Here is an 11,624-nt window from a genome sequence, read left to right on the forward strand (position 1 = left end):
TGATCTTGGGTTTAAGCATGAGCTGTTGGGAAGATTTCTTTCCGGAGGATAATACAAAGACAAATGCATCAAAAGTAGATTGTATTTACAAAAAAATGATAAATGATTTTACAAATCTCAGCAGTTCTCTGAATTCTGTTAAGTGGGTGATTAGTTTCCACATAAACTGTGTGGAAGCGAGTAACGAGCCAGTGTCTTTTCCAGTTTATAATACCTGGGTAATATGGTCTGGCAAGGGAATTCTGCAGGAGCTCAACACAAAATTTGTGCCTAGGAAAACTGGTCTCCAAGTGGATTAAATCAGTTCTCTGTTCTTTTTTTCTCCTGGTACAACAACCCATCCCTGGACGTTTGACAGAGAAACTATGCTTAGTAGGGAGACTGATATAAATTACATGGTTCCTATTATGACAATTTCTTCTTCATGAGAAAAATAACATTAAAATTGTTAAATATCTGCTTCTTCACTGATACTTTAAAATGATAATATAAAGATTTTTGAAGGAAGATCACCTATTAAACTCTTATAAGAGTTTTACTTTAGTGAAAAATACAAATTTGGATTCTTCTCCAAGTAATAATTATTTTTCTTTGATTTTATGATTCCATGGTAACTTTGTTTTTGAGAATATCTCTGTTTTCCTAGAAAAGCCCAGATGTGATCACAACTAACAAACAGTGTAAATTATTAATTTAATACATTTTTTGCTGTCTTTATTAAGAGATAGAAACCTTCACCTCTTTCACTTTCCTGAATATTAGAGCCTAAAGGAGATGTTATCTCTGCAATTCTCTACTCACTCATATCTTCTGGTCTAATTTTTGCTTTTCTGTACAATAATTAAAACAACAGCTCTTCAAGCTTAATTTAGCAAAGCAATAAAACCCAGTTTAATCTAATTTCCTGTATTTGACAAGTTTTGTTTCTTTGGTTTTTCATCTTTTTTTGTCTCCATTTCTGTTTCAGTAATTTTAATTACAATGGAAATACGGGTACAGAAGTGTTATTAAAATACTGTGGACCACAGATGTTTAGTCAATATTGTGTCTTCCTGTCTGTTCTATGTTGTCAATATTTTCTAAAAGTAAACAAGCTGAGTCTTGATACACAAGCTGAAGATTTGCATGAAGCTGTTTATTCAAATGCCTTAGACCTCATGGAGTTATAAAACAGGAAAATAATCTCTTTAGATACTAGGTTTTCCAAATAAATTTGGTTCATACTATTATTTTAAAAGATGTACAGGCTTAATAGAAGATTTTGTACTTAGTAAGAGCAAAACTATTTTCCCAAAATCTAAATTTTACCCAAAATCTAAATATACCCTCTATCTTGTTTTGTAGATCTCTAGTACTTATTTGAAAAATTCATGTCAAATTCAGCATTTACTATATATCTACACTGAATTAATACCATTTGCAGTAAAATGACTTTTAAGAGTAGGTATATATGTATGTAAACCTTAATATTTGTCTTGTTATTATTTCTTTGATTTCTAGCAACTCACAGTAATTTCTCCACTATATCTCTATTTAGCAGCAAATTTTTAAATATATTGATCTCTTTATTGTAAAATATTTCTTTTGATGAATCACTTTCTTGACCTCGTTTTGTTCACAAGTATTTAGCATTCAGTAAGTTTTTCCTTCAATATATCAGAATTATGGTAGATTTCTTGATTAGTGTTCTGGTCAAAGATTAAGATTACAGATCTGCAGCTCAGATCATTCCCGAAACAGTCAAGAACAATTCACTGTTTCAAAAAACTTCTTTTAAGTAAACTTATTTATTAAAATGCATCTGAGACATGAACTCAGATATAAGTATAGTCAAGCAAGTTGATTTATAAAGTAAATGAATATTCATGGTCAGCATTTTTTAGACTCTCAAATCAACCTCCTGCTGCCAAGAGAAGTCAGTGGAACAAGTGCATCTTGCAACGTTCCCAGAGACTCTCACTTTGCTCTCCTGCTTAATCAAGAGAGTACAATTGTTTAGTGAATCCTGAATGCTCAGTATCCAAAGAAAGAGACTTTTATTTATCTGCAAACATCTTTTCCCAATTTTTTTTTTCTCCTCTTGACAGAGACCTCATTTCAGCCATTTTTTTAAAAAACTGCACCATGAGTTCACAATGAAATTACATAAGGGAAATATGGCTTAATGTTATTATAATCACATCTCTAAGAAAGTCCAACAAAGCTTCCCTCCCGTAACCAGGACTGGCGAGCTGGTAAGAGTGGATGAGAAGGCTGAGGTACTCAATCCGTTGTGGCCTTTCAGTACGTGAAGGGGGCCTATAAGAAAGATGGGGAAAACTTTTTAGCAGGTCCTTGTAAGAGAAAGGAATTTGGGTGACCTCATCCCTGATAAGTCACAGTCAATTACCCAGTTCAGCCTTGTCCCTGATGTGTCACAGCTGTAGTCAATAAAGATAAATGTGATAAAAAGGGAGTGGGTTAGCAGATGGGTGCTGGAAGTCATGAAGAAGGAGGAACCCTGAGGGAATCAGAGAATCATGAGGAAGGATCCCGAGGAGAGAGAATCACTGCTCTGAGGTCAGTCTGGGTCTGCAGTTAGAGCCTGTTGGAACCTGCAGCCACAGTCTAGCCAGGTGAAAGCCTGCAGTCAGAGTCTGCAAACCAATACCTGCAGTCACAGTTTAGTAGGAAATAACCAGCAGTCAGGGGCTGCAAGGGAAACTTACAGAGGAGCTTGCTGCAGCCAGAGTTAGTGAATAGTTGGAGACAGGATGGCTCAGCTATAAAGAGGAACAAACCAGGACAATTTTCATGCTGTGATAAACAAGAAGTCTGTGTCTCAGCCTATTCTATCCTCTAACAAGAGGGCTGCTGCAACAGTCCTGTTATGTAAATACAAGAGGTAGTGGTTTTACACTGAAGGAGGGTAAATTTAGATTAGATATGAGGTAAGTTTTTACAGTAATGCTGGTGAAACACTAGGACAGTTGCCCAGAGAGGTAATGGATGCTCCATTCCAGGAAATATTCAAGGTCAGGTTGGACAGACCTATGAGCAACCTGATCTGGTGGAATGTGTTCGTGCTTGTTGTAGGGGGGTTGAGCTAGACAATTACCTCTTGTCCCTTCCTGGAGATCAAGTGCTCCCTCTGTCAGTGGGCAGATGATAATAACTGGAGGGGAAATGAGTATTTGCCTGAGGGTAGGGCACATGGGTATCCATTGGATCTCTAGGTTCCATTCCAAGAAAAGATTTTGCCCTTCACTTTTATGTGATACCTGCCAGCCCTGGATGTTGGATGTATCCCAGTCAGTATGAGATATCTATTTTAGACAATTGAATCAAGCACCAATATCTTTCTTGATCTCATAATTGTATGGGAAACTTTTAGTTAGCCAAGGAACTGCCTTGGTTTTAGCATAACAAGGAGACATTGTTTGGCTAGTTTATAGGCAGACACTGTACATGTAGATGCCTGAATTGCAGTACATCAATCTTGTAGTAAATTCTATTTTTTTTCATGCATGTTTAAGCAGATTATCTTTATTTTGATAAACATAATTTAAAGGCTGATAAAATGTTGAAAACAACAACAAAAAAAGAAAGCCTATGCTGTAAAATATTATAATGAATTGTTTGAGCAGGTATGTAAACATGCAAATCCCCCACTAATTGAATACAGTATTAATTTACAGAATAGTGTTTCTGTTTATAAAACATCACTAACTTCACTTGACACTTTTTTGTTTTGCTTGCTGCTATTTGTGAATTGAGGGCTCTGTGTTCATCACATTTCTAGAACTAAATCAGTAGACTGGGAATTGTGTTGCAACACAATGCTATTAGGATACTAAAAACTGATTTGGTCTATCACTTCTTAGAAGAAAGTACCTTCAAATACAACTTAATGGGACTAAAAATTAACATCACTACAAAGACTTGCTTTTTCACTTTTATGGGAAGTATTTGTAAATCATGTGAAATTAAAAGCAAGCAAAAGGAAAGGAGGAGGAAAGGTGTGCTTTGAAATCTTTGGTATTTTTTCTGAAGAAAAGAATCATCTTCAGCTACTCAAGGATTGAGTATCAATCATAGTTTATAATTTATTTGGCAAAGGCACATATGAATAAAAAAATCTATAAAGTTAAAATGAACTGATAAATTCACAAATTTATTCTCCTTAAATGAAATGTGTTTCAACATTTATGCATATTCAGATCATATGAAGCTAATTTTATATTATTATTAAAAACAAGATGGGTTATTTATGTAGTGTTACATAAGATGTCAGTTTAATTTATGCTTTGGGTTTGTTTTCTTTCCTTTTGCTCTGTGGCATTTACCTCTATATGAAATTGGATTCACTTCTAGAAATAGATATATATTTTTTCAATCAACATTTTTTTCCATCTTTGGGACAAGATCCTGAAATGATGTAATGTAGTTGTACCCATGAAGTCAACTATATCACAGAAATAGAGCAGAACAGAGATTCACAGCAGCAGGGTCTCTGTCTGCCTCTTACACAGACAAACCAAAGCACATTAAAATTAGCTTCAGTGGAGACTTAAAACTGGAAACGACCTAAAATAGGTGCTTATCCTATCTTTCTGTTTCAAAGGAGTAAAACCTACATTTCTGTTGGTCAATTTCTAAACACTTCCACAGTAGTACCTCCAAACCTTCCCAGATACACTAAAAACTAGAGGTTTACAATCTTGCCTTTCTTTTTTACCAGCATCAATGAAGACTTAAGACTCTTTATAATTTACTGTATCCTCACCTCTGTTTCTGCAGAACTTCTGGCTAGCGGGTTGTTTACTGTTGATAGCAGTTATTTCTGCCTAAACTTGGTGCATTTCATGAAACACATAGAATAATGCAAAATTTCACCCTCTTCTTCATTCTTTCTCTACCGAAAAATTCCTCTGAATGCTATTTCCATCCTCTAGTATACTTGAAGTTTATCCTATTTTGATATCAACATGAAAAACTAATAGTCATATTCATGACTTAAGGTCATTAAGTCAAATACTGGAAAACAGATGTCCTGGGTCAGCACCATAAGAATTTAATTTGATGGATTCTTCCACTTGGACAGTGAACCATTAGTATTCTTTGAATCCATATTCCCAATTAGTTTTGCAATCCACTTATCATAAATGCATTTAAACAATTTTCTTTTGCATGCATATGGTGTTGACACTAAAAAATTGTTAAAAACATTACTGACGTGAAATATGAAACTCTAATATATTGTTTCCTTTTTGTCTGTAAGGCCTGTTACGTTATCTGGGAAGAATTAATCTGGTTTGGCATGATTTGCTCTTGAATAATCCATGTTTGTTGCTACTTACTGAAGGTCTCAAGTGTGTGGACTAAAAGGCTGTGACTTATGAAATCCAAAGAGATCTTGTCATAGGATGATACTGCCCAATACATCTTGCTGTGTCTGTAATAAGGCTTAGAAAATGTTACCTGTTCCAGGGATTTTGTGGCAAACAATGTCATGTGGCATGATTCTTTGACAAGTTGATTTCCTCCATTGAACAGATGTAGATGAACACAGAATGGTTATAAATTACTTGGAAAGCTGAAAGATGCCCTTTTTAGTCTCAGTAGAAATTAAAAATGAAGAGAGTCTTGCTTGACTAATGTGGCAGGGACTGGCATTCAAGGAACACTGTTTTCTTAGGTTACTAATATATGAGGATGACAATGGCCAAAGGAAGGAAAAAATAAAACCCTGTTTCTTGCAAAAACAATTCAGTTATCCAAAAGTATGTTTATTCTTTTCCTTTCTTCATTCACAAGTTTAATAGTGTCAAATATTTTCATGGTTTCCACATGTCAGTGAGGCAACTAATAGCCAAGAGACTATTCTAAGCAGAAGAATGTTCTAATTTATTCATTTTTGGCCTCTCAAAAATATTCTCTATGCACTGTATATCAACTGTGAAGGAGCTTTTAGATCTAAAGCAGAGAAACCTCTAAGATGAAATTAAAGGACAGATGTGCAATGCACATACACAAAAATTTAGATAAGTTGAGCCAAGCACAAAAGTAAGAATCTTTATGCCTTTTTGTCTGTGTAAGGACAGAGAATAAAGGTCTAAAGCCTTGGCAGAGGTTTATGGATTGGTAATATCCATATGTAAGAGCCTGAGGCCATCAAACTTAGTTATTATCACTCCTTTTTAAAGCTAAGAATTAGCTCATTTAGGGAAATGAGATCCAAGGTAAATTCTTGTTCTGCCCAATCCTAAACTGCATCTTCTGAGAAAATGCTACAAATATGTTTGAAGGGAAAAAATTTGAAAGAATAATTTCAAACTTTATTTAGAACCTAGAAAACAGAGAAAAAATGTTGATGCTCAGTGGATTAGCAGTCTATCACATTACTGATTTTTTTCCTCCACGATGTGAATCTCCACAATAGGTCTTGCAAGTATGACATCTATGTTGATCACCAGTACACAAACAACCAAATCCCAAACAAAACAACGAAAAACCCAAATCCTCTTTCAGTGCTTCACTGTAATGCTGTGCCACTTGACTTTTCCAGTGAGAGATTGTCAGCAAGGACCTCCTAAGAAGCACAGACTAAGTCTTTGAGGTGTTGGGATGCAGCCACGCTCTCTGATAGACCAGAGTATCTCCATGGGAAATATTGTTTTTACGAACACTGTGGAAATTTGGGGCATAGCACAAGCTTCTGAAAACGAGTTTAGGTGGCAGAAACGACATTTTAGGTAATACCATGCTTATATATTAAATCTGAAAGATTGTGACATTGGATTGCAAAGGTCATATTGTGGTTATAGCCTTGAATTTTATTGCCCAAGAAATTAATGGAATTAGCTCCATAAATGAAATTATCACATACATGAATGGGCACAAAAATATGAAGTAGGGAGAAGACTCTTATCACTGCCCTTCCTTTTCTATTCTGTGTGTTTATTTCGTGATCAACATGGAAGACACAGAAGTGAGCCTTGTCTTACAAGAAATCCTCTTTTAACAGAGGCAACAACTAGGAGTGCTCCAGGTACACTCTCTCCCTTCTTAAGTGTTTGATGGCCTGCAAATACCTCTGCCTATAGCTCTTGCAGCTTTTATAATTTATGACTTCTAAATTAAATAATAGACAAAAGGTAAGAATTGTGAGTGGAGAGGTAGCTGCACGTGTCCAGAATATACCCCTATACTCTACACAAATTTTAACCAATACAAGTTTGTAGGGAGGAAAAAATGTTCACTTCCTGGGGCTGCTGCTTTTTGCTCCTTCATTACTGTTTACTTTTTGGCTGTGTAGCATACTCAGCTTAAATTTGTGTTATATCTGCCTCTTCTTTACACAGAGGAGTGTTGTATTACAGCCTCAGATTACAACACAGAACCTCACTTTGTGGGTCACTTCATGTGTTTTCCACACAGTAACCAATGAATTGGACATGAATTACAAATATTGCAATCCTATCAAAATTCATTGATACTCTTTCCTACGAAATTTTGCTTTTCTGCCTATCTGATAAAATTAATCTCAGCTACTCAAACATTCATGGAAACTAAACATGAAAAGGTAAAGAATATGGCTGAGCTGAAATTTGGTCTAGAATCTCAAGAAGCAGTTCCATTTCTGTTCTCTTTACTATTCAGCTAGTTGTAGTAAGAAAGCTAATGCCCATGTTGCTTTTAGCTGCCAGCATTTCTGCTAAAACAGTAGCTTCTAAAAACCCCAGGGAATGGTATAGAAGGGGAGAAAACATGCAAGAGATTTAAGTTGTCTCTTGCTTACCATACATCACCCTCTCCTATTTTTATCTTTCCTCTGTAAAGTAACTAAGAAACTACTTTTTTCTATGTAGAAAGCAGGTTTCAGGAAGTATAAAATTCTTCCACAGTAGGCCAAACCTCTGATACTTTGGCTACTACCCCTATTTAGACTTATTTTGATTTGCTGATTTCCTTATGCAGCTCTCAATGAGGAAAACATGGCATGGGATTAATTTTTTTTTCCACTGAATCCTGCTACCTCTCTTTAGGATCAGTTTATTGAGTCATCATGTGTGCAGTGCAAAGAAACTCTGCATGAGATATATTCTCAGCTTGAAAAGTAGGAAGCAATTATTTACCAGTTCAGTATGCACAGAACATAGCTAAGATCTGATGACTTAACAAGCTATTAGGCTGAGCATTAGTTTCTCACCAGTACTCCTAAGGCACAGTAAAATTTTCTGCTGGCCTCATAGTTGTCAGTCAGAAGGCTCAAAGCAGCCTCTAATCACTCCTTGAAAGGCTTTCAGTGAGGCAGCTCTGAGTCACCAGGTGTCACCTGCTCTGTCATCACTCGTGACACTGATAATCTCAATTTGAAGCCCTGGTGGTTCCTAACTACTCAAGTATCTGTACAAGTTATGTTTTAGTATTTTATATTTTTTCATGCCAGTGCTTTTCTCCTTGGATGCTTGAGCCACTAATTATCTTGTCTCAATAGAGCTGCCTCTGGCTGTAATTTTCTCTCATTTTTCTGTCCTCTTTTCTCACACGTCTCTAAACTAAGAGTTTTTTTCAGAAGGCAAATACCAGGTTATGCTGCTGGGCCAGATTATGGCTGGGTCTTGAACTTGGCTGCTGAGCACAATGGAAAAGGGCTTTAGAGCAGTATTTACAAAGAAAGAGGTTTATAAGTCTTATATGTAACTTTTGTCTAAGTGAAAAAATCAACAGGCATTAAAGATATAAGCAGTTTAATTATGCACTTTATAAAGTGAAAATAAATCATCTGCTGAAGTTTGTGAATCCAGAAGAACCTATTGAAAGATAGATGCTTGAAATTTGAAGATTTTCACTTTTTAGTGTTTCTAGCTTCAAAGTCATAAATTCTGACAAATACCTTTGATATGTTACAAGGAATAACATATTTTCAGCTAATGTGAACAAATTTCTGATAGATTATTATATGACATCATTATGAGCAGGGAGGCTGTTGACTGTGTGCAGGAAATTATTTGAGTTTATTTGAAGTTTTCTTATTCAGAAAAACAATTGCCTTTGTATGGTAATAAAAAGAAGGTAAATTTATTTTCAAAATTTTTTTTCAGAGAAAATATTATCACAGATGGACACAGGAAAAAAGAAATGCTGTCACTATCTAAGCAGAATAGTTACAGTAAGTTCAAACTTTTCAGATTTGACAAAACTAGAAATATTTTTATATATAAATAATATATGTCTACTATATATAATATACATATTATTCATAATGAAATTTTGCTATGAATAACATGAAGCATTCAAAAATTGTCAAAGACTTTTCTATAGCTGCTGCTCATTTCAAGGGCCAGCAATGAGAAATCAAGTAGGAAGTAATTTCACCCACTTAATTTACATATTTTTTGTTAATTGCTTTCCAGTTCATTGTATCTATTTGTAACTAGGATAAAACAAGACTGTATTGCTCTTCATACAAAATGAACTCTTGAATATTAAAGTAAAACCTTATTTACTTCAAGTCAAATTTCCTTACTTTGCTAGTAGTGCGTATAGTTTGGTGCAAAATGTTCATGTTCCAGCAATAAGAAATAATAATAAAAAAATTCTCAAAATGATTGCATAACCTAACAATAATCTATCATCGCACATAAAGATCCTACCCTTAAATTGATACTATGTCTATTCAGAAAATGCCCAGTGAGATGCTCAGCACCCTTTTCCTAGTACACCTCCTGGGTGATAGATAACTCAACATATGGCTCATTTGTTTGGCTCACTGATTTTATTATTCTCACTTTTGCAAATGTTGCATGTTGCATTGAATTACTGTTCATCATCTTCCAGGTACCAGCAAACACCCTCCCAGCTCGTGTTACAGACCTCATCTCGGCTGCCTTCTTTGGAAAGAAGAATGTTGCAGCTCTGAAGTATGGCTATAATGAAATATCATAGCTCTTTTCTGGGAAGAATAATGTACAGTACCACCTGTGCTAGAAAAGCCATACTGAGCAAGATTTGTTATATTAAAAGTGTACAGCTGCTTCAGATGGTCCTGAAGCTCAGTGCCTTGACTATTATTCTTTATAATTCTTGTAGTCTTTATTTACTGAGAGCAGTTAGATCTATTAAAATGTAGATACAGATACAAATATCTGAACTTTTCTTTTACTCAGAATGTTCTTGTTTCTTGTGGTTCAGTGTGTCTCAGCCATACCTGAGGCACTGATAGCATACAGCTAATGCAATCCTTTTTCTAACTGGAAACACAAGTAAACTCTTTACCTTTTCTTCAGAGGAGAAAGGACTGAAAACTCCACACTGTTGACTAATTAGCTGTGCAACTATCACCTGCATTGTTTGGAGCAGCTCTAATGACTTTTCACACACTTTATTTAGCAACCTGCTTAAGGTTTACACTTTTTTTTAAATGGAAGATCCAGATAGCACCAAGGGATATCCATCCTGGCCATCGCTTTCTGAGTTTAGATGTAAATAAGTGAAGATTCACAAGCTATTCCTACCTCCACACTGGATAAATAAAGGCATACTTTCTGTGGCAGGGAGAACAGAAAAGGGCAGCTGGAGCCTGAGAAGAGTCAGATGGGGAGGTAAAGAAGGCTATGAATCAAAATCTTCTGTTATAGTACAGAGTAAAAAAGTTTATAAGAAAGGTGATTTTAATACTCTTCAGGTATATATCAATAAGGGCTCAACATTTGAAATAAGTAAATCCCATATTTAGAGGCTCTATGTAAAACCTATTCAGACCTTCAGGAATTCAACCACCAATATTTCTCTACTCCACTTGTTATGAAAACATTAATTTCCTTCCCCCTCTTCATTAGGACTTATTGTTTAATAAATATAAGAAAAAAATCACACATAAGTGTGATTGTTCTGTTGTGCTCCTGCCCTTCCCATGGGTGCTTTAAGGTGAGGTACTCTATACCTACACAGCCAAAATACTCAAGCAGCTCTATAACCCCCTCACTCATTAAAAAGTTAAACCTAGACTTCAAAGGCATATGTGGGCAGGAATAATAAATCACAGGAGAAATCACAGAAAGTTATTTCAAGTTCTCATTATAGAACACAGGTTTTTTTCCTCTCTCACATACAGGATCCCTCTTGTCAGGCACACTGTTGCAGATTACTTTGCACCCTAACCTGGTTGGCACCTTTCCTACCTTCCACATCCTTTATTTAATAGTTGAGCTGTAGTCAACTTTTCTGCTACCATGCCCATGAGGTAGTCATACTGCCTGGTCTTTTCATTTCTCAGTATGTCCATGCCTATTAGAACTGATTACCTAGGAGAAATAGCTCCATCTGTCACGGCTATTAATATGCAGGTCTCTAATATTTGGTTCCTGGTTTCAGATGGTGTTTGTGTTGTTGCTGATTTTCTTGAATAAATTTCAAACTTTTTCTTGTTTCATTAGAGAGAAAAAGAACACCACAAATCAATGCTAACACACAAAGAAAAATCGCTGTCATCACCAGTAGGAAAATCATTGCATGATCACTGCATAATCAGAAAACAAACTAACCTCAAATTTCTTTCCATCATTGGGGTAAACACTAACATATCAATAACACAATGACAGTAAGGATTCTCAAAAACACATTAATGATATGGTTTATTT

General features: G+C 35.4%; 1 long non-coding RNA gene across 1 annotated transcript; it reads left to right on the forward strand.

Moving 5' to 3' along the window:
* The first annotated feature begins 8,920 nt into the window (after nt 1-8,920).
* Nucleotides 8,921-10,859, forward strand: LOC134548631 (uncharacterized). Its single transcript, XR_010079835.1, has 2 exons — nt 8,921-9,154; nt 9,823-10,859. It is a non-coding gene; the product is annotated as an uncharacterized LOC134548631 (long non-coding RNA).
* Nucleotides 10,860-11,624: the final 765 nt, after the last annotated feature.

Source organism: Prinia subflava, chromosome 3 (assembly GCF_021018805.1).
Source record: "Prinia subflava isolate CZ2003 ecotype Zambia chromosome 3, Cam_Psub_1.2, whole genome shotgun sequence".
Lineage (NCBI taxonomy): Eukaryota > Metazoa > Chordata > Aves > Passeriformes > Cisticolidae > Prinia > Prinia subflava.